The sequence below is a fragment of the Patella vulgata genome, chromosome 7 (genome assembly GCF_932274485.2).
Source record: "Patella vulgata chromosome 7, xgPatVulg1.2, whole genome shotgun sequence".
Classification (NCBI taxonomy): Eukaryota; Metazoa; Mollusca; class Gastropoda; family Patellidae; genus Patella; species Patella vulgata.
Window position 1 is genome coordinate 39,065,633 of NC_065885.2, and position 27,600 is coordinate 39,093,232.

A 27,600-nucleotide genomic window follows, 5' to 3' on the forward strand; every position below is an offset into this window, starting at 1 on the left:
CGAACTAGGATGGTCTCTCTTCATTAGCCCAGTTTAGGAGCAGAACAGTAGGACGTTAAACCCCATTTCATTTCTTTTCATTTCATAGACCATAACCAGTTTTACGATTTTCTAGGACGGGGTTAGGCGTTAACCCCCTCCCCCCCTCTCTCTCTCTCTCTCTCCCTCACACACACGTCTCACCCACTAGCTGAGCCACTCTGGGTCCCAGTCAATTCCCATGTGTTCAAATAATCGTCCACGATGATATACATTCTCTTGATGAAAACAAATTCAAACACCCTTTTTATTCAGAGTTGGATAAAAACCAGTAGTCCACTCGACATATCAGAATAGAGCTATTGGTAGAGCGAGGAAAATCCATATTATGTCTCGCTGTACAATATGTAAACACACAGCCGTCAAAAATCTACAGTTGTGATAACAGCATACCTGAGAGAATTGACACCATTCACAGATATGTGCCATATATATGTATTACCATCTATTTACATATATAGAGTATAATTTAGTGAAGAATAGGATGAGAATACGTTGCACTGTCAGAGATTGGACTGCTAACAAGACGGCTGTATGAGGTAAGATGCTAAAGTTTATACATTAACATTTGTTAGGGAACATTAATTGTGGCCTGTCACCGTATACGTGTGTAGTAAAATCGTTTCTTTTCAATATAATCATGTATTTAGTATTGCTAGAGAATTAGCCCGAGGCAATTAGTGTTTCGCTTGGATTTATCGGTTCTAAATGTTATCTGTAAAGATGGACCGTAGATGACAGTTTGTATTTAGATTGAACGTAGGTAATATGCAAGATTCTCTCCCTTAATTAAGGATAACTTTTATATGATGGCTATATTCATTGTAATTATTAAGGTCTTGGTTATAAATATTATGACAAATACGCCCATATTCACTTTCAATGGCATTATTTTAGAACAAACTTAAGTTTTTGGCGTTTCTGGACGTACACTTTTTTCTTCAATCAGTCAACCAAATTCACAACAGTTTTAGTTATTCACTATTTCCTTACAGCTACACTACCATGCTTGGGCTTCAGCATCATTAGCGTTTTCAGTGTTAGACTTTCAATATCTGAAGGATGTGTTGCCGCTGGGAATAACATGATTTATGTGTTTGGAATACGGTCTGTTTGGTAAGTATTTTAATTAAAATATAATATCTGTCAACGTTGATGTTTATAAGCGAAGAGGAATGGTAGAATTTATCATTAACTTCTATTCAATTTTTAAATATGAATATCTAGATATAGTGGAGTGTGAATTAGACATTGACAAAACTGTGCCATATTTTTGTGTTTTGTGTATGGAATAGGTGTTTCATGTGGAATAATAGAGGATGGATAAAAACAAATTGTTGTATCCCTCCATACACTGTGGCCAGTTTTTGTATGATATCAGGTGTTGTGCAAAAGACAGGGTATGCTAATCTCATCTGATGTAGATTTAACAGCTTAGAATGTACTTTGTACATTTTGTGCTTTTAAGTCTATGTTTCAAAAATTTGGTAAGTTATATTAGGTGTTATACAAAGAGTGTGGGCCTTTTTTATTCTACATTGGATTAGTCTACCGCCCTGGCAAAATTCGTTTGCGATGTTAACATATTGAAAAAAGAAAACATTAATTCATGATTTCATGTTCAGTTAAGAATGGATGATATATAAGCTGTGTATATTAAGAAAGTATACGTGTATACCATAGTAACGTGGTAATTATTATAAATATAACATAACTAATCTTTTCTAAAATCTAATTTAAAAAAAATATATAACGTGTGGTATCTTTTAGTGCAATGGTGGCATTTAATGTTAAAAGAGCGGTTTTACGAACCCAACTCGCACTTCATAAACTTTTGAATGTAAGATCTGCTTGGTCGAATAAGGTGTCGTGAAATTTGAAATGTAATCCCGAACGAATGCGTTATTAATTAGACATATTGCTTTTGACAATATATGAATGAGAATCAGGCAATTAAAAATATTACATTGGATAAATGAATAAGTAATATACCGTCAGTAATATTGATGTACTTTTATGAATAAAAACACCAATCAGTTATAATGACTCTGACATTTATTATTGTACGTGTGTGCATTGTTGGTAAATGATATTTAAATATTCGATCACTAATCGAAATATTCACCTGTTGTATTGCTTTGATGCATTTTCTGTCTAGTCGATCGGATGGGACGAAAAACCGAGGTCCCGTGTACATATTGACGTGCACGTAAAAGATCCCTTGGCAGTTGGAATTTGATATAAGAGTAGGCCGTAGCGCCGCTGCCCGGGCAAAATTTCCCTTATAGCACACTGTATGGCGTATGCCCGCCTTCATTAGCCCAGTTTAGGAGCAGAATAGTAGGACGTTAAACCCCATTTCATTTCATTTCATTTTTGATGCATGTTTTAGAAACTGTGAGTCTTACATATCCATTTGTTTTCTTTATCTGTTCAGTATTGAATGTTTGCGCGATTATTTGTCATGTGTTCTTTTCCTGTATTAAAGTCCACCAAGTAGCTTTAACCGTTAGGCAATTATTGTATTGATGTAAATAAAGGTAGCTTAGTAATATTATGACTCAATCTTTCATGTTTACTCAAGTAATATTAAAGGTTCTATCAAGGAGATATTTGAACATATTTTAGGACAGATATTTTCACGAAACATTCTAAAATGACTCTTTGCGAGAGATAGAACCCGTGTAGTAGAACATGCAGATATATACGCAGTGATGGGTGTCTGCAATTAATTGATGATTTTCCATAGTGTCGAGAACCGAACTTATTACAGGTGCCACTAAATTACTCTGGCGCTGTATTTTACATGGCTTTTTTAACTCTTATAAATGTGCCGTAGATTTGGGCTGATATCTGTTCTAAGAAATTTTTTCTTTTAATTAAGAACACTTTGACTAAATCGGGATCTTCTGCGGTCTGTACATTATTAAAAGAACGTGATTTGACGCCACTTTCTATCACACCAGACATGTTTAAATTAGATTGCAAAATCTCGTTGACCCCATCACTTATTTAGATTAAAGTGTTTGCAATTGATAATCTAGACTAGTGGTTGATGCAATCCTAAACATTACATATCATTTCTCGTCATCTTCCACAATTCTTAGATTCACATTTTACGAACGCAGTCCTGGATTGAACAATGTTCATTGTGTCAAAATGTGAAAAGAGCTGCTTCATTGTTCGGTAGACTGCAGCGAGAAGTTCAACTATAGCAAGATGGCTTAGTTCAACAGGGCAGATTGTGATAAATCAAACGAAATACTGTGAGTCATATGGTCAGTCCCTAATCTCCATGGCGGACACAATGATCGGTATAACTATCACATAATATTCATCATGGGACCATATTTCTATCTCACCACCTTTCTCCTTTGCTGACCCCTTTCTCGATAACCAGCTGTGATATGGATTATGTGAGACATTGGTTGTAGTAAACATCTGCTGTTAAAATATAATTGAAATGTATGAGTAGTTATAGTGAAAGGTTTTATTATTGATTATAACATACCATTGTTGTTTTTATAGTCATTATGAAATATTGCTGACTGTTTACTTTAACTAATCAACTAACTACTTTTCATGTTAAATTCTTTAAAGGCGTACGACTATTCTTTGCAACCTTAAAATAGACGAACATGGGTATTGAATTTTATAAATCGTGTTTTTAATTTGAAATATTATGGAAAATATTGAGTTAGAGGTTTAACACCTTAAAAGAGGCGTCCCAGATATGTTAGTGAATAAAACTAGTTAATTTGGGGTGAAGGACTAATGAAAATCGATATACCTATTTGCAACTATGTGAAGCTAACGATGCTTTTTCAAAGAAACACAGACTTTCAGTCTCCACCCGAGGTTGACCATAAGTTCCCACGATGTGTAAATACCTAGATACTTGCCGAGGAAACATTTCTAAAAAAAAGTCGTCGCATTTATCCAATTACTCCATACAATTTAAGAATGAAGTTCCCTAAATTGGTTATATTTCCAAATGGCTCAATGTGTCGTTAGCTTTTGGAATCGATTTAGATATTTAAAGCCTCTTTGAAATCTAGGACGTCTCATTTAAAGCGACGTTGCTTCACTTTCATATCATGATGAGTAATTGTAGTCGAGCTATCTGCTTTCTATTCCCAATTCGTATACACTATCAATGGAGCCTGTAATTTTAATGTTTCTTTTGGCATAGTTATAATGACCCTTAACGCATTTTACCTCGGTACAAATCCCGGAGGAAGTGTTCCATTTTCCCCAACATTATTATCCCAGGGGTAAGCTAATAAAAAAGATTATCTTGTTATTCGAATCTACAAAACCCAGCGTATTTATCTTGTACGTAAGACAGTTGGGTACCTGAAATTCACAGACGAATCCCATAGAGGATAGTCCGCGTTTAAAACCTATACATCCCGATGACCAAGCCTGTGAAAGCGCCTGTCTTAGAAATGGTTAAACGTGGCTTATTTAATAATACAATACGATACAAAGCCACCGTCCTTGTCCTAAGAGTATGCCTTAGTTCCTTGCGCTTCAGTTAAAAGTATGAATTAATAAAAGATTGATTTTTCTTCAGGTAAGTTTTTCTTGCTGACCATCCTCTACGGCTATATATCACCCTTTCCTGTCAACAATACATATTAGCTAATGAGCTGTGTAAGTTAATGTCTTACAGCAATATTAACCAAACATTATGATTTTACTTTTTATAATGAAGCTTATTAGAATGAAGAATAATATATTAATATCAGTATTAACGTTGAATCAACTAATACCTACAGGTTTCTAGGAGGAGATAACGTGGACCTAGTCAAAGGCGCAATAATTTCATTAAACAGTTTCGATGCCACAGAACTGAAAAACAGATTTTGGGATCTTTATGATCTTTAAGAGACTTTTAAGGTGGATGATTCCTGTTAGTTATAAGCCCCTACCTCCTTAAACATTTCCTTTGATTTTGATACCGAAGTATGCTACCTTCAATTTGTTTATTCCAAAATTTCCATGCTCAAGCTTTGGGCCAAAACATATGCCGTAGAAAGCGTTCAACCTAAGACAAATATTGGGAAGAGTTGGAGCTGGACAAAGAGATTATAATTAAGTTAAGGTCACTGTTATCTTAGATTTGCGTCCATCCCGACTGCGAAAAATAAATTTGTTTCAATAAATTGACGAGTAGAGGTACACATAGTTATCATCTAGAGAAATTTTGAACTTTATTTAGATAGATTGCACGTCAGCAACCTGTAACCATTGGTTTGGCGAAGATCGTTGCTATTTGAAAACTTTCTAAATCAACCAATGCCTCATACATCTATATTTCAACACAACATTCTTCAACCTCAAACAATTTAATGTCTTCAATTACCTCTAGTGCAGATCTGAACATGACAGATGCCCATATTGAATTATACTCCCATTTAATCGATTCTATCTTTTTACTTTGGTTGGAGAAACCAATTATATCCTCTACTTATTGGCAGTAGACTATCTATCATTAAATGCAATCTGACCTAAATGTACGCTGGCCGTTTGTCATCATCTTATGTATAAAGAAGTGTTTGTTTGCTGCTATTTTATATCAGGTCCAATTACGTAGAAAGAAAAGCGATGACAATTGTTTTATATACTTCACACATTATAGATCATACTAAAAAATGCAGATACAAATAATAAAATTGTACGAGACACAACATGCAAGTTAGAATTCGTAATTATTACCTGTTATAATATTAGCAATATTTAAATATGTTCTGATACAAAAGATTTCGTATAACAGTGAGAGCAAGGAATTTTACTTATTTATTTATTCAGCAACATAACTATAGTGCGTTGGGAATTCTTTATTTATGATGGCCGAGGCATTCCATAAAATTAATTGCAAATCTAATTGAATGTGTTACAATAATTACATTTTTTTATATGTTAATATAATCAGTGGTATTGTAAATCCAGTTTTTTTTGCCAATAGTAAAGCATGGCATTGAACCACATCACATTTTGATTTGTCGGTTATTAGTATAAGGTTCGGTGTACAATGAATGTTAAAACAACCCGCAAAATCTCAATTTGTTACCATGATCTAGCCCTTGGTAACAGAGTCTAAATTATCTAATATTTTTCTATTACCTTAAAGATGCATTAAGTAAGAGCGAAATAGGCTTATAAATGTTTTTTTTTATGGATCCATATAAGTTATATAAATTATCATTTATTTACACAACAAGCCTTTAATCAACCATCGGATGGCTTAGATATTGAATTGATTAGAAAACATGTGCCATTTAATAATTTATCGTAAAATGGATAATCTGGACTTTGTTTATTGTCATAATAATAGTACTTGGCAATCGAGACTATCTTGTCAAAACTTCAAACACGCAAAACTTCACCTCAGAATGAAGTAATTTGGCTAAAACTTGCTATACATGTATACTCTCTGTTTTTCTTTACCTATTTATAACCTATTATATAACGGTGGTTTAAACATATTTTATTGCAAATAATTTACAAAGGGATTAGGACAATTTATAAAAATTCTCCCAGGGAATAGAATAATATAATATTATATAATATGTGATGGCAAAACAAACATTTAACATACAGTAGAGACAGCTATATACAATATGTACACGTATTTATAATTATCTATCATCTATTTATTGTTTTGATATATAAAAGAGTAAAACTTATTGAGATGTATAATCATATATGTACCGCGTTAGATAATAAACAAATTACAGCAATAATATTTTGTGATATTTCGAAAGTCTTTCTGGTTTAAATTTATATATTAAATTATTATTTAACAAAGAGTCTAAAATATGTTTTAGATAACACTTTCAAATAAATTTGGACCACTGCTAAAAAGAGAAATTGGCCTATAATTATTTAAGTTTGTTCGGTTACCTTTTTTGTGCAGAGGAATTCCTTGAGCTTACGCTTACTTACAATCAAATTAAATATCGTACTAAGTGGGAGACATATACTTTGGTCAGTTGATTTTAAAAATAAATTATTAATATTACCAGGTCCGTTTGCTTTCGAAGTGTTCAATTTTTTTAATAAGTGATTTTATTATGTTAGTGGTTACGTTGATTGGCGGACATGTATTATTACATCGAGGCGGAAATTCTGGAAGTTGTACCATATCATTTATAGTAGAAATCGAACTAAAATAAGTATTAAGTATATCTGCTTTATCTTTAGAATCTGTAATACTAACATTTGATGGGGACTGAAGAGATCGTATATTACTTCGATGAGATGTACGTTTATCTTTGAATGTACTGACAACGCGTGGCTAATAAAGCTATATGAAACATTTGAGCCTAGAGAATAGTTTTGAAATAGAATATTAATCTAGGTGTTATACCCCTTTCATTTGTCAGCTTCCACACAATGACCTCAAGTTGTCTTACACGCACCTTAAACCATATTAATGAAGCAATGGCTCGAGAAATCCCTCTCTGGCCATTGCTGGATTGGCTTCTGATACCTGAGCTTTTGAGGGAGTGTGTCTATTCTTCCCGTTCAATCAAATCTATCCCTGTGCAATGTCCAAATACGAAATTCCAGGTATCATATAACATATTAGTGAAAAGCACGTTCATTTCTGTTTGTAAATATGTAAATAGTTTTCGGGTACAATCGTATTTTCATAATTAAAATCCAACAAATATCACACTATTAAAGGGGTATTCAAGTAAAAAATACTGGTCTAAATACGAAATTCCAGATACCATGTTACGTATCACTGATTGCTCTTTCCAAATATGCAAATAATTTTCTGGCACATTCATATTTGCTTAACTTTACAAAATAAGTTGAAGTGAAGGAGGGGGGGGGGGACTAAAGACTAAACTAAAATAAAGATACGGGGCTTAATCAAAAATTCTCTTATGTCCATACTAAAAAATGTCATTCCTCTCTTTAAATATATTATTTATTTGTTGGGCACAATGCTTATAGATGTATATTGTTTGTTTTTTTAATGGATCAAAGTTAATTAGGCTGTACTTAACTATGTTTATAGAGAGACCGGAAAGAGTGGGGGTGTTTAAAATATCAAAATACGGGTATTAATACGAAATTCCAGTTATTGTGTTATAAATTACTGGAAGGTATGTTTCTTTGGCTGTTTGAATCTATGAATTATTTCCTGGCACATTCATGATTACGCACGGTCGTCTAGATAGTTTCTTATGGTGTGTCAGCTTGATTTACTGTTAATCGTGCGGTGAATATCCTTATAGTGTGCTGGTTTATAGTGTGCCGGGTTTCCGTATATGTTAATGAGTCACGTGATATCCTACATTTGCATATGGAAGTTGATGCTGCGTGAAAGTTGCTATGTAGAAAGCGTGAAGGACAAATGGGATGTGGTAGAGTGCAAACGTAAAATGCAATGAAAGAAATGTAAATTGTAGACACGTCAAAAAAAGAATTTTCCCACAAAACATTTGTCATTTAACACTTAACATTTGACGTTTTACATTTAACTCATGTCTTAGAGGTATTTTGACTTGATCATTATCGGTATTAGGACTTTGTACATTGCCCTTTTTACATATAATCAATGGAAACGACATTGTCGCAGAGCATTTAATATTGGCAGCGATACCCTTCCATTGAGGTCTTCCCTAAAACTTTCTACAGTGATTTAAGGTATTAAAACGGCGAAAGTCTTGTTCATCTCCATACAGTATTGTTTACATTGTTTACGTGTTGATAGCCTCGTTTGCACGCAATTAGTTTTTCTGCAATATTCTGCTATGCACTGGTTAATTGGACATAATAAAAATCGTGAGTCATGACGTAACGTTATGTAAACATATTTGGCCCAACTTGGAGCTTTGTTTAAAGCGTAATGACATTGTAACGCAGTTAGCTATTGGTTGTTAATCAGACTATTGACCAGTCATAATTTGGAACAGAAATTTAATTGCTTCCATTAAAGCAGTATTTCGTGGGATTAGCTCTAAATCAAACGAAACACTGAGGGGACTATGACCTTAGCCATGAAAGTTGCGAAGCTGAACTCTCGAGGTTATAGAACAAGCCATACATTTTGATTAATTAATAGAACGTGATTCTAGGGAACAACGTCCCATCTTCTTTAAAGTTAAAAAACACAAGATAATTTATATGGAATACAATCACTTGTTTATACACATATAGCACGACGTTTCGACAAGTATTCTCTTATCGTTATCAAGTACTGTACTTGATAACGATAAGAAAATATGAAATAGGAATATCGATAGTCTGTTATTTATTAATCCAAGATGCTAGAATCTTTCCCTGATATTTATATTTTGATATATGTTGACAGTCTGAAATAAGACATAACTATTGGGTCCTATATATTTTGTCAGACTTGGAAATTTGCATTTCGATTATGTCCATTATACACCTTTCAGATAAACTTTTATATGATTTTTATTGCCCTTTGCAAAAACGCAATCAGAAAAGTGACTGAAATAATCCCGAATGGTTATTGTTCTGAGTCTGACTCGGTAATAATTAAATTTGGTGCTCGATCAAATTACTTTATTCTGGGCGAAGATATGAATGTTTGAAGTTTTGACAAGAAATAGTATTAAAAAAATACGCAATTACCAAGTGCTATTGCCACGATAATAGGCGAAGTCTCGATTTTCAGTCTTGATATGACAACCCTTGTCTAAGCCAATCACTATCTTAGCCATTCGATTATCTAGAGAGTTAATTATGGGCGTGTCATGTTAGAAAGTGTCTAAATGATAATTTATTTGACAGAAAAAAGACCCGCAATAGACATATTTAGCACTTACATAATGCATCTTTAAATCACAAGCACAAAGTAAGAACCTGTCGGTATGGTTGATTCTGGGAAGTATGAAAGTAAGATATTAAGTGATAGTATTTACAGCGAAGAGTGCTTTACTAGAGATTGGTGGTGAAGTGGGCTGGGCTTGGATTCAAGCAATATTGGTTTACAATGAAGATTGACCTTTAATTATAGTGTATGTGTGATATGAAGTTCTATAGGACTATAATTAAAACTATTTATTGATTAGCTTAACGTATATTTTATGTTCTGTCTAAGTAATTTATATAATAATAAAAGTTGTAGCAGACGTCAAGCCGTGATATAATGAACCTTTAACCGAAACATATTAACATTTTATTCGTACAATCAAATGATTTATTTCGTTTCAAGACATGATTATACTAACGATCGAAAAGATCTTATCGAGTGGAGAAATTGCTTGTGGTATGTGCGAATGTTACTCTGTTAATTTGTATGCGTGACATTTTAGATACTGATATAATTATTAAAGGGGAACTAAATCAGATCTAAACAAAAATACCAGAGAGTTTGACGAAAAGGGTATGCAATTTTTGCAGCTACCTTTAGGCAACCAGAGATGATGCGCCGGAATATGCTCCATATCACTGTTCATGTAAGTTCCCCCAGTGATATATTCTACCAGGGGCCCCATGAAACATTAATCTGACCCTGGTATAGTTGCATGTTGCTATGGATAGGTGGAGGAGGGGGTGATAATTTATATGGATCTCTAGAAAGTGTCAATGTGACAATCATTTACACTAGTAGATTTTATAGTGGGCATACATCCAGTTTTTGAGAAGACGTTTGGACATTTCGGTCATTCATGACTGAAAAATCAATTTTGTTTTAACATTTTTAAATCAAAACTCGCCAAACTTAAAAACAACACGGAAAGTTCGATCTGATTTTAGAATGAAATAAAATATATTACATAAGCTTATCCGAAAAATCAGTAAAAGTTTAAAGTCTATAAATGCAGAAAAAGACAAAATAGTGCGTGAACAGGGGAACATGCCGAAATGCGAATTAATTGGCTGGCAATGTAGCACCAGGGCGCACTATCGCAAATTACATGTAAATGCTTCTTGTGAAATTTTTACTATATCATTATTTGACTGGGGTCGTGTTTTCGAAAGGGGTGAAATTTGTTGGCAAAAGTGGAAATGCTACTTGACGGGCAAACTGTACTTTGTTGTACAACGAATGTACGAAACACTGAACAATTTATTTGAATTTGTCTAAATTCAGAAAGAATAATGTCAATTTGAATATTTTCAACACATAAACCCATTAGTGAATTCAGTATAATATTGAGATGTACATGTATTTATTAAGCGTATTATTTTGTTTAGTCCAAGGACTTTTCTGATAATTAGATAGAGCGTTATATCAACAAAGCCAATGCGAGGCAATAGCTTTATCGGGGCTGTCTTGAAACAAGTCATAAATTCGATTTATTTAATGGAATGGTTTGTTGATTCTGGCACAAAAAAGATAGCTTCTCCATGAAACGCTTTGTGTGATATTATAGCTTTCCCAATAGTCCTATATATTTCTGTGAAGCCATGAAACGTCCACTTACCAAACAAACCTGACTCCATATTCTATAGAAATTGGATGCAACGATTTTCTCAAATTAATAAACAATTATCTCTGTTTAGTACTTGTATTCGAAGAATTTAGAGTCATTTTTTTTTGGTTTTGTTGGCCTGGTCGTACAATGTTAAAAGTTTTTTGCTGTATGTTTTCAAAAGGATGTCTTACATTTATATTCTGGACAGCGCAGATAATAACCACTGTTTAGAAAATATGTTTTGACTTCTTTTGACTATTTTGAAACGTTTTTATAACAGATACTATTTTACACACGTCATGGATTATGATAATTGTTAAACCCTACATCATTATACGTGTACCGTTATAAAGATATTAAAATTTAGGAGGAAATATTCATTTAATTTCTGTATTTGTCAGGAGTTCATTTTGTTTTGTACTTAGCCCATTCTATTGTACAAAGCAAGATCTAAAAATAATTTGATTTTAATGAATATCAATTTAAAGTCAACCAGGGTAACATAAATAAAAATACACACTGTTCACTGTATGTTCTAAATATCACTCTTATCTGAAAACCTTTAAACATTTCAATTTTAGTAAATTCTTAGGTAATCGGATTAGTGAGTATACGTTACCAACACTTTATTACATTGACGAAAGAAGAGTCCGTGTCTATCGCGAACAACTATAACTTAAAGTTTATTTTAACCTTGAAATAGACAAAAATGGTTCTAAAGGCACGTATCAGTGTAATATGAATGTATGTAAAGTGATTTTTAATGTAATTTCTTATCAATTATGTTGCGGTGAAATACGTGAACAGTTCAGATTCGATTCTACACGTTTTTTAAATTATTATTTTGTCGTTTTTTCAATCAACTTTTACTAATTACTTCCACATGTGTTGTATGATATGTTTTTATTTGTTTATTACAAAATGGCACCCGAAACCATAGGGTACACGACTCGTGTACTGGTTATAAAATGCTAATTGTGTCTTAAATATTGGATATTAGGATACTGTAGTTTCACGACAAGATAACCACATTAATATTGATTGAAATTGATCAATATTGAATTCTAATTCGAAATATTGAGTTAGAGACTTAGCTCCTTTAATACCCCCTTCCCTTGATCCCCGCTCCAACATCATGTCACCAGTTTAACTTTGTGTGCTCTTGTTTTGTTAAATGATAGAACAAAAATGTCGTGCTTTCAAATTTTAGACCATCTGTGAGAGCCGGGTTGTGATTTGTCGCGCACATCTTCAATCAGATGACTCAGCAATTTGATAATGGCAATTTAGCATGGTAATATTATACATCCTAGTATACGTAGTGAAGTATTAATATTATCCCGCCACTGTTGTATGGTATAATATGGTAAATACTCAATGGTGTTATTTATATCTGTGTTAGTCTTTACCAGGATTTGAGCATGTATTCCTTGAATCAAACTCAAGCGAATCATAAGAAATTTATAGACACTTAATGGTCTTTGCCATTTACAGACTAAATATTATCTAGTTAACGACGAATTCTTTTGATAACGAAAAATAGAATATTTCCTTCGTCTATTGACATGATTCTATCATCGCAATTTCTGTGCGTGATCTAAAGCAGTAAAGTCTGAAGCGTGTCCTAATGGACACCACGACTCTAAGGATAAGCTAGCCTTATTTGAACTTGATAACACATGGTTGTATGGAAGACCAAACAGCTCTTTATTCAGTGTTCTTAGTCCTTAGTTCTTGTTTGCTCGATTATCGGGGATCACGTGGCTAAGTGGGTAAGACGCTGGCTCGCTAGCCTGGAGGTCGTGTGTTCGATCCCTGCATTGGCCGAGAAAGTTCATCCAGATTTTCGGCGTGGTTCCCCCTTGTCAGTGATGCAGGACGGAGGGCTTGACAAGGACAGCTGTCTAGTCGTTCGGATGGGACGAAAAACCGAGGTCCCGTGTACACATTGGAGTGCACGTCAAAGATCCCTTGGCAGATGGAATTCGATATAAGAGTAGCCCGTAGCGCCGCTGCCAGGGCAAAATTTCTCTCATAGCACACTGTATGGCGTATGCCCGTCTTCATTAGCCCAGTTTAGGGGCAGAACAGTAGGACGTTAAACCCCATTTCATTTTCATTTCATTTTGCTCGATTATCCTTTGCTGTATGGTGACTTATTGTATGCTAGGTTGATTTCCGCTCATGTCATCATAATGTTCCGGTTCGATGAATTTCGAGAAATGTTTTTGGAGAAATGTTATTGAAGAAATGTTTTTGGAGAAATGTTTTGCAAGACTTGTATTTGGAGATTTGTATTTAGAAATTTGTTGTTCGAGATTTGTTTTTCGTTGTATTTCTGTGATAAAATGTAAGTGTAGATTCTTTTTTTGATTTAATAAAATAAATGTTATCTTTGTATTAAAATAGAATTAAATTAAACAAACATACATTTTACAAATCTGATATGACAAATGTCTGATTTGTAAAACAAATGTCTGATTTGTAAAACAAATATTGATTTTAAGATACAAATCTGAATTTTAGTGTACAAATGTCGGAATACGACAACAAATTAAGAAATAAGAATTAAGGACTATGAATTGAGAACTAAGAATTAAGAACATTGAATAAAGAGCTGTTTGGTCTTGCATATGGTTGAAGTAGGAAACGTGTTGTGAATGACAATAGTTTACATTTTAATGAAATAAATCTAAAGTAAGGTCAGTGTTTCATTGTTTGTTAATTAATGTAACCTAGTTAATAGTAACATGTTAATTAATGTATACAGGTCGTCACATATGTTAATCTATATCACAGTATATTATCTTATTATTCATCATAAATGAACCATGGCATTTAGCAACAATAATCGTATTATAAAATATTAGGATTTCCCTAGGTTTATAATATAATTATATAATTAATCTAGCGTAGATTATTATATCGCATTTGTTAATAGTCATTTGGAAGGTTAGTATTACTAGTTGTGGAGTGAAATCAGAGAACATGAGGTAAATAATATTATGTTAGGATTGCTTGTGTTTCTTAATTTAATAGGCGTTTGGCTGTATTCTTTGAAACCTTAAAATAGATGAAAATAGGTCGTAAAAGCACATATTAATGTAATATGAATGTACATAAAGTGAATTATATTCAATTTTGATTTTTTTTCTTGTAATTTCTAATTAGTTATGTTTATTGAAATACATGTAAGTGGGGTGTACCAAATGCACGACAGTCGTTTACAGGTTTTCTAGATTATTGTTTTGTTGTTTGCGAATTTGCCATTACTAAATGTCTAGTAGGATTTTTTTTCATTACAAATGGCACCCGAAAGCATAGATATAGTCGACTCGTGTACTGATTTTCAAATGTTCGTTAGTTCTTAAATATTGGATTCAACAGATAGCTTAGCTGCTTCCAAGACACAGTTGAGAGCAGTTTCTGTACTGTGTGCTACTCGGTATGCAGACTGGAAGATATTATGATCCCATATTTTCAGGGCAAGATAACATGAAATGAAATGGGGTTTAACGTCCCACTGTTCTGTTCGGAACTGGGCTAATGAAGACGGGCAAACTCCATACAGTGTGGACTATGGCCTACTCTTATATCGAACTCCAACGCCAGTGTGTACACGGGACCTCGGTTTTCGTCCCATCCGAAAGACTAGACAGCTGTCCTTGTCAGGCCCTCCATCCTGCATCACTGGTAAGGGGAACCACGCCGGATAATCTGGATGAACTTTCTCGGCCAATGCCGGGATCGAACACCCGACCTCCAGGCTAGCGAGCAAGCGTCCTACCCACTTAGCCACCGTGACCCCCTGCAAGATAACAACATCATTATTGATTGAATTGGACCAATATTGAGTTCTAAATCGTGTTTTTAATTTCGATTTTTATGGAAAATTCCTTTAAGAATGTTCCGAGAAGTTGAATTCGTTACGTTAGTCTGCTGTATAACATTTTATCAAAATATACTGCAGCGCAATTAAGCGATCAATTTCTAGTTGTGTTTCTAATTTTGGTTCCTTAAGCCCACAATAAAAGTCCACGAAGGAAAACGCAAACATATTCAAGTCATCGTTGATAAATTTGAACTTATAAAACTACCACCGACCTTTAGCTAACCGAGAGCCTGTGTCGAAGATGACGCGGTTTTGGCATTCATTTCTTTCAGGAGAACCCCCGACATCTAGCTGCTTTAATTCCAAACAGAACGCTTCAAAGCAATAATATAAATTATTTTGTACTGAGGTTAAGTTGAAATCTGAACACCAGCTTATAATTATGTCGTTTTATTGACGTCTGCAGAAGATAATAATTATGGGATTGGTCAGTAGGCTATAATCACTTATTGAAAACATAAGAGAGAGAGAGAGAGAGAGAGAGAGAGAGGGGGGAATGGGGTTTAACGTCCATTCGACACAAACTAGGTCATTTCGGGACTAACATATGGTTCAATTTTACTTCCATAATTCGCTTGCGCGTAGTGGTTTTTAGCAGTGGGAGGAACCGGAGGACCCGGAGAAAACCCATGAGGTTGGACAGGCGACCCTACTCTTTGTCACGTACAACCAGGGATTCGAAACCACGCCAGTTGACTCAATGACAGACTTAATGATACAGCGCGTACGTGCTAACCACTAAAATCCCCCCCCCCCCCCTTGAAAACATAAGAATTCTTGGTAGTTAAAACATCGTGTCAGTTGTTCACGGTCATTTATAGATTATCAATTACAAGAAAGAGTATCGTAGTAAAAGGTAGAAAGGAAAAAAGTTTCTTTCTATAAGCCCACATTTAATGTGGACGTATATTGTCGTCGCCGCTGTCCGCCCGAACGTCCGGACGTCCGTTCACATTAATTGTTTCTGGTCACCCCTACAGGTCACAATTTTGATCCGATTTTGACGAAACTTGAAATATAGGTCTGTATCCCAAAGATCTCAGTTCCTTTCGATATTGCCATGTATCGGACCGTAACGTCATGGATTATGGTCCCTGATTGTACGAAAAATCATGTTTTTAGCTTGTCTAGAGGTCACATTTTTTATCCAATTTTAATGAAACTTAAAATGTATGTTTATAACCCAATGATTTCTGTTCCTGTCGATATTGGCGCATAGCGGACCGTAACTTCCTGGATTATTGGCCCTGATTGTACGAAGAATTGTCGTTTTAGCTGGTGGACCCTCTCGAGGTCACAATTTCATCCGATTTGAAAAAATGTTTACATATCACCGTTACACCATGAAGACGGCTGAATTTTGTGAAATCGGCCCGAAACTGCCGGACAAAATGGCCACTCCACGAACGCAATAGTATAAAAGTATGTAATACCAAGGTTGTGGACCCTTTAGATGTCACAATTGTTATCCGATTTTGATAAAACTTGAAATACATGTTTATATTCCAAAGATCTCGGTTCCTGTCGATATTCGTGCATATCAGACCTAAATTTCCCTTAATTATGGCCCCCGATTGTACGACGCAAAATCAGGTTTTTTTGCTTTTGGACCCTCTTTAGGTCTCAATTTTAAAAACTCTTCAAATATATCACCGTTACACCATAATGGTTGAGTTCAAATTTCGTGAAAAATGAAAAAAACTGTTCCGGATATAGTGTTAAAGTATGTAATACCAAGGTTGTGGACCCTCCCGATGTCACAATTTTTATCCGATTTTGATGCAACTTAAAATAAATGTTTATATCCGAAGATCTCGTTTCCTTTCGATATTCACGCATACCCTACCGTAACTTCCTGGATTATTGCCCCTGATTGTACGAACAATCGCATTTTTTGTGGTCCCTCTAGAGATCACAATTTTTGTATGAAAGATCTGGGTTCCTGTCAATACTAGAATCAGAGCATAACTCCCGGGATTATGACCCCTGATAGTACACAAATCGCCTTTTTTAGGCTGTTATCTGTCCATATCTTGCAAAATGTGGGCGTATCGTGCATGGCAACCGCTTGTTAAATTATTTGCGGGGCTGCGTTGAACAACGGAAATTCTCTTTATACCTAAAGTCTATTACATGCAAGCGAGATAATTAAACCGTTTCGCAATCAGTGTAACTACCAAAGGGTAAGACACAACATCATACTCCCTTACCCCTTTCTCTTTAATTTTCTCTATTATCAAACCCATTCCATCAACATATATTTACTTGTTTTTTCAGTTAGGATCATTCTACTTTATTAATACAATGTGGTGTTAAATAATTTATTCCTTGACTTGGGGAGAAAGGCGTATTTGCAGAAAAGAGTTGCCCCGTCCTTCTTTTAAATTAAAAATCATGTTTTTGTGGACTTCGTTTAATTGTATCTCATTTTTAAAGACGGAAGTAGACACCATTGTAGTCATTTTGATACGGAGATTTCGTAATATCCTAGACGCCACAGTTAGGTCAGTAAATTGACTTGTAAATTGGTCATAAATATTCTCTGCTATTCATGGTCAATTAACAAAATATTACCACTTTTATCAAACATATCGATCGCTAACAGACATCATCGTACAGATACATAAAACGACGTGCAGTAAGTACCCAGAATAAAAAGTAGAATATATTAAACATATCTGCACACCTGGGCCCTGTTTCACGAAATTTTAACTAAGATAAAATCCAAATTTTAGTAATTTGATTAGATAATATTAGATTGATTTTAGTGCTTAGCCAATCAAAGTTGAAGTATCTACTAAAATTTGGATTTTATCTTTAGTTAAGATTTCGAGAAACAGGGCCCAGGTGTGCAGATATGTTTACTTAAAAAGTATGGAAGCGTATAGTATGGAAGCGTGTAGTTATGGAAGCGTATAGGGGCTAATAACGCGAAAGATATCGCGATATCAATAAGGTAATATGTCAACATATTGTGATCGTTGAGACGATTTTGACCCTAAAAAGACAAGTTTTGCTGAGTTAATTGAATCAACGCACTATATTGTGTGTTGACTTTTCGGTTTAAAAGCGCAGGTTTGCGTTAATATATTGCTGTTCTGAAGCATTGTCAACATATTCCATTTCGCCGTAGTTTATATCGACATAGCGCATGGTCATAAATGGAATATGTTGACAAAACTTCAGAGTAACAATATCTTAACGTAAACGTGCGCATTTAAAATGAAATGGCAACATGCAACATTGCGCGTTGGTAAAATTAACTCTGCAAAAATATCTTGATGTCGGGTTGTCGCCTTATGATACCAATTAGCCACCATAGTTTTTAATGTCCGCAAAAGTCTAAAATGTAAAGCCGCCTTACGTCTTCTTGCGAAATTGAGTGTTAACCTTTAAGCTGCTGAATTGTTGACGTCATATATGACGTCGTCAACTGAATTGTTTTGGGAATACATGCATGACGTTGGGTGCCTCTATTAAAACTGATATAGCTGCCAGAATCTGCAAATCAGATTTTTAGCACTGACACTGTAAAAATCTGAGTCAACAACTTTGATCGAATTCTGACAGAATTCACTACCTTCATCCTTAAATAATACGTTTAACACTAATTCCTCGACAGTTAGCCGTGACATAACTTCACGTTTTTTTTGGACATGTATCATTACATACGTCCCCCAAATCTTCGGAAAATTAGCGAAACAGTTGTAAATAAAGCAACAAGAATGAGAGCAGACTGCGCTTCTGTCGTTTAGTGAAACGCCACCTATCGAACATGGGAGTTAACTCTATTAAAACGCCCGGAAATAAATACAACCGGTAATCCCGGAATATTGCGGCTGCCGCATATGGAGGGCTCGTGCCGATCCCGGAATAATCCGGGTACGGCAGGACAAGGGTTAAGGGATTAAAACTAACAGTAGGATTAGATGTGTGCTTACAGTTAGTTTAATCCGATTGTACCCAATTATCTCTTGCCTCCAGTTTAAAGGAATATATATATATTTATTTGTTTTACATTATATTATAATAAATATTTACAATACATATTACACATGACTGTATTATATGCAAATTAGTTCATGTGTTAAAGCTAAAAAGTGGCACCCGCATATTCCATCAACACAACTTCTTGTGTTAGTTGTCTTTTCGGACCCAACAATCGGGCTTCGATTACATTGTACTTATAACTTAAGGCGTTTTCTGGGTGCTTGAACGAATGAAATTGTGGTCTTTTTCTCATCAGACCATTCACCTTCTCGTAACCTTGATATCTATTCATTATATAGAGATAGGACTGGTTTAATAGATGATTAAATTGCTGCTTTTAAATTTTTCATTATGATGTATTGGTAATTGAGTGAACACATTTCAAATAGGCGACAAACATATTCGCATATTCGCGAACACTGGCAGGACCCGAATCGATGTAGGTAAGAGAGATAGAGAGAGAAATGGGGTTTAACGTCCACTCGACACAAACTGTCATTTCGGGACTTACATATAGTTCAATTTTATTTCAATAATTCGATTGCGCGTAGGGGTCTTTAGCAGTGGGAGGAAACCAGAGGACTCGGAGAAAACCCACGAGGCTGGACAGGCGACCATACTCCTTGTCACGTACAACCGGGGAATCGACATTTTCACTTATGTCAGGGAAGTTTAAAGGAGCTAAATCGCTAATATTTGGGGCCTAGAAATTGTCCCAAAAGGGTCGCAACGCATAAATAATTTATTCTGATTGTATATGAACTGATTTACATTCAATTGTTTCCGTTTTGACTCTAATTTCAAATCAGTTACGTCCAGCGAAATACGGCACGAGTCTCAACCGAATGGAAATTTCTAGCGTCTGGTTATTCCAGTCTGTTGCGCATGCTCTCTAGATAAGATATGGCGTCATCGTTTGACATGAGTTGTGGAATATGTCTATCCTCGTTCTTTCTGGTGACTTGTTACAAATGACGCGGAAACGCACTGTGGTACACGATTCATGTACCAATGGTAAAATGTTTAGTTTGTCTTAAATATTGGATATCAGAAGCGTATACCCTTTCCCGGTAAGATCACAACATTAATGTTGATTTGAATTGACAAATGATTCGTATTTTCAACGTTTAAGACTTTGGATGATATTGAGTTAGAAACTTAGCTACTTTAATAATGTTTAACTTCCAGATTTAAGTACATTGTAATCCATATATAAAATGGCTAAACCTATATCATTTACGAAAATAAAATTAACAAATTCATTGGATTGTATGTGTTCATGTGCTTTGTGCTGGGTGGTGTCCTTGTTGGAAAACAGTGTTGAGATATAACCGATTTTGTGTTCCACTGTCGACACATTAAGTCAACACTGAAACTAAAATTAGTAAACAAGCCGACTTCCTCTTAATCTTAAAACTTTTATGGTAAAGATCATAAACCATCCCAATCACTGATCAAATCAACAAATGTTGATCTACATCATACAACAAATGTTAATCTACACCATAGAGATTTAGCTCAAGTTGTTTTATAACGGTCCATTTTATGTGTGTCTGTGCTGAATCGATCAGTATAACTCACGACTGGTAAAATTTCAAAATATTCTGTTTCCAACACCCATTCTGTTAATTCAGTGATTTTCAACCAGTGTGCCGCGGCCGAGAGTGTTCACTGGTGTTTACTGCCGAGTTCATAGCTGTGTTTTTCTTTATTTAGTTTTAGTCATTCTATGTGTCTATGACTAGTCTCTGTCTACAGTTGTATGCCGTCAGACTTGCCATGTTTTTTTTGGTGCAAAATTCGAATATTTTTCATATATTTTTAGCCAGGTGTGCCGCTATTTATTCGTGTGTTCCAAAGTGTGCCGCTGGCAAAAAAGGTTGAGAACCACGTGTTAATTCTAACAAATATCTTTGAGGTGTCGTATTATTTATGCTTTACGTTGAAATAGCGCCACAAACAACTCGTTAAATGCCGTGGAATCAATCAATGAAATTTAACAACATAACTGGTCATAATAATATCAACATTAAAAAGTCGTTAGCACCTGGTAAAAAAAATAATGCTGTAATTGACGTGAGTTGACTAGACAGACACATTGTACATGTTAAAGTTAGATTATATGCGAATAATGACTAATCACCGATAAGGAAATACGTCATTTGGTTCCTTTTGCCAAGATCGCCCAAAGTATTGGAAAAAAATGACCGACGAAGAAAGATATGCATTTGCATTTTCTACACATCATATCCAAAATTTAATGATTTATTAAGGATGTGAGAAACTGAAATTGACAAAAAAACAAAACAAAACAACATCTTGTTAGTTCTTGTCGGTGATTATAAGACCGTTTTTGTCAAAATTTGTCATTATTTATGAAATCATTTACATTTTAGACATGATGTGTAGAATTGTGTATAATATATAATTTCCTTGTCGGTCACTTTTTGCAACACTATTAACTCTAGACAAATCTGCTGATACATAGCTGGTACGTAAAGTTTTACCAGTCAATTTACGAGCTGAGCGATAAGCAATTTGATTTTATTGGAACACAAGAACTCTCATTCTAATTGAGCTAGAATGTTTATTAGGTGTTTATTAGGCGAATGTCTTGATGTATGGAGCCGAATCGTTGCCATATTAAGAGAAAATATCATGATTAAAATTGCAAAATTATCATAGTCAAAATGATAAAAATGGCCATTTTCGAGATTTTTCACTCGTAAATATTACATAACAGTTAAAACATTTTAATGGATATTTACCACCATGAAAACCACTATTAGTATCAAAACAAAAATTGCTCGACAAAAATTAACAATGTAAAAATCTAGTTATGTTTTTTCCCTCTCTACTTTTCGCCTTTGAAAATTCACTGTAAATTTTTCATCTTTGCATTTTATACTATCAGATTTTCTCCATTGCATTTTCGACTATCACAATTTCTCCAATCTAACTGACCATATAAGGAAAGTTGCGTGTTTCCGAGTTCGACCAAAGATGACGTCATAACTCATCTGTTTTTATCGTCTGGACTCAAATTAATGCTCCCTGATAGGGACTATGGGCACACGACGTCATAAATCTACGTTGGTATAAGCGACTGATGCATTTGGAGTTCTTCGGTTATCTAAGAGAATAGTAAGAGCGGGAGGACCACATCACACATAAAATACTACACAATACAAACCCGTGGACACGATACACAATATAGGTTACACATATATTTCAAACAATAAGCATCTCAAATCAAGTGAATGGACCCGGCGGTCAGCCGTAAGCGTCTACTGCGCTGTAGGCCTACCGGATTTTGACTTATAAAAACACCTGGTGATTAATTAATTATATAAAACAATATTTAACGTAATAACTTATTTTTAGGTAATTGATTAAACATGCATTATACAAGAGCTAAATCTGCCTATTTCAGGTCTTTCTTTAGGCCTGAAATGTTATCTAAACTATTAATTAGACATTAATTAACCTATCCAGGCCATAATCAACTCTAGATGGCAGCGCTAGCCTGCGATCTTTAGTGGATTGTAAGCCGATTTACTGCATAACTTTCCTTCTCTATTAAACGATTAATTGGATAATCGAGACTATGCTGTTTATCGTACTGACTTTAGTAATGATGACCGAGGCTTATGGGAATTTCAGTCGCTTAGTTCTCGGTTCATAGTGGATCAATTTGAATGAAATTTTCACCAAATTGCCTTTACATTATCTAGTTTTTAACTATTATAGCGAGAACTGCCAACTCGTTACCGAATCTCCCATAATGTATCTTTAATTTTAGGTACCATAGACGTGTACTTTATTTGAAGTACTAGTACGCCAACGTCAAAAGATGATGTCACATCTGTATTTTTTTTGAAGACCACATAAAACTTATTAGGCCTATATACTGGCTACCGGTTACTTGTTTTAAAAAATTCTGCTTTGCAAAAGTATAAAATACTAATGGTTAAAATTCAATAACTATTACTAACATGATACCATCCAACCGTAAATAATATAGGTTTTTGTTTTTTTTAACTCTTGAGTATTGTCGGAGGGGTATATATATATAGGCCTAATTAGGCCCACCTTGTATTTTACTTAATACAACTTTTGTTTCTAGTTGTATTTTAATTAATATAACTTTTGTTTCTAGTTTCGCACTATTTAACTCCCAGTTAATGTGAAAAGAACACATAATTTATGTCTTTACTGTCATGTTTTAATGACAACTACATAATCCATTAGATTTTAATATTGACAGTGCACAGGTAGACTCTTGCTGCATGTGTTGCGATCACAACTATCGTACCTTATAATGATCAATTGAAAAGGTAAATTGACATATTCTGGGACACCGACCCTGTGAAACAATAATTCATACCTCTTATCGGGTATATTTTATTTTTTTTTTATATTTTCTACAAATAACAGATGTTTATCTACTAAATATTGTAACTGTTCTTGTAGAATAAAAAACTTTGGTGGATCAACTCTTCCTGACGAAAAATGATACTCTCTACCATGTCCTAATTATCTTGTTGGCAATTTATTACATCGTCTAATAACTGTAAAGCTTTTCTTAATTGATTAAGGCAGCCAGGCACCTCTTTTGTAGTTTCACTTATTTCAGATATAACGACAGAAATTCGCTCACATCCATGCCGATGTTCTGTCAAAGATTCATCCGTTCTATTATTAAGACAATGAGCAAACCTCAAGATTCGATGATATAACTCATTAAACAAAAAGTTGTTTGACATGACAACGAATTTATTTCGTTTTTTTTTTCTCCAAAAAATAATAAATAAAATTGGACAATTCTTAAAGATTTGTTCCCAGAAAAGTATTTATTGGGTGGTTATATGGGAAGTAGAGATATTCAATCTTACTAGAAAAATACTGGATTCCCCGAAAAACACTCATGGAGCGTATTACAGGACAAAAATGTAAGGGTTCCCCTAATCGACAGTCCGACGATTAGGAATATCTGCACGCGTGACGTCAAAGGTTGCACGCGGCGATTGAGCGCTTGATGTACATGTTGATAAACTTTATAAAGAGTTAGATGTACAACGCCAGCCGAGATCAAAATCACGGAAAAAGACGGAGATTGAGCGCTTGATGTACATGTTGATAAACTTTATAAAGAGTTAGATGTACAACACCAGCTGAGATAAAAATCACGGAAAAAGACGCGGGCAGTGGATAATCTGAGAATTTAATTAGGATTCGATATTTGTACTAATAGTCAGCGATTTCTCCACCGACTTCGCACCCGTAAGTCATGTGACACAAACATGACCTTTTTTAATCGATTTTTTTTATAGCAAGGGTATTTCTTGACAATTACAATGTTTTGAGAAGGATTTGAAGCAAATTTATGATCAATTAATTAGTTTGAATATGTTTTTAGGCCAAATATATCATCAAATCGCTCAATTTAAGAGTTATGAATAACCCAATTTAGCAGTAATTTTAGCCGAGACGATAAATGCTGACGTCTTATGACGTCAACTTCGGCTGAACCCGGAACCACGCCTTCTGTCCGTTCGATTGGAGAAATTTTTCAGGTGGAAATTACAATGGAGAAATTCTGATAGTTGAAAATGCAAAGATGAAAAAGTTTGAGTGAATTTGCAAAGGCGAAAAAGTAGAAAGTGAAAAAACATAACTAGATTTTTTTGGTTTGTTTTGATACTAATATAGTGATTTTGTGTTATGTGATATTTACAAGTGAAAAATCTCGAAAATGACCATTTTTACCATTCTGACTATGATAATTTGTAAATTTTAACCTATTATATTTTCTCTTAATATGGCAACGATTGGGCTCCATATTGATGTAGTTCGATGATAAACATTGCCTGCTTACGGTAAGCAGAGATAAGAAATCAGATTGGTTGATGCTTTGGGGCACGATAACTTTGGTTTTAATTAAGTGTGAGTGATGAAATTCCGAGTATAGATTCATTATATCATTACCTTGACTAAGTTCGATGATGAGAATTTTCTGCTTAGGCTAAGGAGAGATAAGGAATTTAATTGGTCAAGACTTTGGAACATAACAACTCTGCTTTTAAGTAGGTGAATGTCTTGACTGAGGTCAATGATAAACATTTCGAGCTAAAACTAAGCAGAGCTAAGAAATTTCATTGGTCGATGCTTTGGGACAAGATAACTTTGATTCTATCTGATAGAGAGTGATGAAACTTAGTGTATAGCTGATAATCAGTTTGATTGCTTGATACTTTTGACAAAAATACATGTGCTATTAATTAATATGTGTCATCTATTTATTTTGGGATTGTGGCGGGGGACATCAGCCTCGCTGTTGGCTTGTTTAGTTTGCAAACTACAGAACATGTGTTACATTTTAGTATTACCGGCGGCTGCCAGGCAGATACGCCCATATTTTGCAAGAGGTGGATAAAGAACAAGCTAAACAAAAAGCGATTTTTCGTACAATCAAGGGCCACAATTCGGGAAGTTACGATCCGATATGCGCGAATATCGACAGCAACCAAGATCGTAACTTCCTGAATTATGGCCCTTGATTGTACAAAATTTAGAGGTCACAAATTTTAACCTATTTAAAAAATCGTGTCAATATATCACCGTTACACACTAAGATCTTGGCTCCTTTTGATAATCGCGCATATCCGAACGTAACTTCCTGGATTATGGCCCCTGATTGTTCAAAAATCGCATTTTTAGCTAGCAGATTCTCTAGAGGAAACAATTTTTTTTCCGATTTTAAGTCGGATAATAATTGTAACCTCTAGTTACGATCCGATATGCGCAAATATCGAAAGGAACCAAGATGTTTTGGTTATAAACATGCATTTTAAGTTTCATCAAAATCAGATGAAAATTGTGACCTGTAGAGTGTCCACAAGTTAGAAACGTGATTTTTCGTACAACCATGGGGCCATAATCCATGAAGTAATGGTCCGATTTATGCCAACATCGAAAGGAACCGAGATCTTTGGGGGATTGACCTATATTTTAAGTTTCGTCAAAATGGAATAAAAATTGTGACCCGTAGAGTGTCCACAAAAAAATGTGGGCGTATAAAAACAGTTACTGCACACTTTTTGATCCAATACAACAGTTCTGATATTGTATGTTTAGAAAAACTCAACAATTTTACTGCCAGAGTACTCCTTATAACGAACGGATTGTAATTAGGAGACTAGAAAAGCCATTTGGACGAATCATTAAACAATCGTTTTCTAGGCAATGGAACAAACCTTGGCTACCATTATACATATGTACAAACCACAATCAGAAGATTTATATTTCACACGTTTTCATACGGAATTTTCAAAATCTTTGGGAAGTTATGTACTACAGACAAAATTTCTTCAGAATTGTTTCTGTCTTCAGTTCTGAATAATAAATTTTGAGAATTTTGATAAAGTCGTGAGGGTTTTGATATTGTCGCAGATCGTGCATCTGAATTTAAGACCTAACCATGAATTATGAATGGTGTAATGGTATAAGTTATAATAAAATATAGTATCTTTAACAAAATTGGGAAAAACGGTTTGGCGTTTGCCGTTGAAATTGGCTTTTCTAATGATCCTATTACGTTTTCATTATATATTTCAGATAAAATGGATATTGAATTAGGATATGTTAACTTGCTGATGGTTTTGTTTCTGCTTGGGTGTCTGGCAGATGATGAAATAAACTACAATATCAAAACATCCTCCAAACGCCCGCTGTTGCCTAACAATGCCGTTTCAATGGTGATTGATGCTACGGAAAGAATGACAATATCACAGTTAGAAACAACCCCATCATCAATCGCTATTCAGTGGAATTTTTTAAAAAATGATTTTAATGGTACTCACCAAGAAACAGTGGTTGGTTATATTGCTATGAACACGAACGGTCGGTTTATCTCTGATAATTTAGGAGATGTAGTAAACGAATTTGAGTTTAAACATCTGCAACCGGATACAGTTTATAGTATTTGTATTGAAGTGATAACGGTTAATATAGATGAAACTGTTTCTCATTTTAAATGTGTAAATATGAAGACTATTCCCACCATACGAACTGACAGTATCGTGGCCATTTTTATAGCTTTTGGTTATCTGGGTTTCATGGGTATCGTGGGGTGTGCTGTTTGGAAACACAGGATTTATAATAATAACCGAAACCGCTTAGAAGAGGAAGACATTGAAGATGGTTCGTCTGTTAGATGGAAAGATATAGAAGAACATCAAAAATTAAATTCTATAGAAGAATCAGTTG

General features: G+C 34.6%; 1 long non-coding RNA gene across 1 annotated transcript; it reads left to right on the forward strand.

Moving 5' to 3' along the window:
- The first annotated feature begins 341 nt into the window (after positions 1-341).
- On the forward strand, positions 342-27,515 carry LOC126828420 (uncharacterized). The gene is made up of 3 exons (XR_007683041.2): positions 342-578; positions 1,035-1,155; positions 26,950-27,515. It is a non-coding gene; the product is annotated as an uncharacterized LOC126828420 (long non-coding RNA).
- Positions 27,516-27,600: the final 85 nt, after the last annotated feature.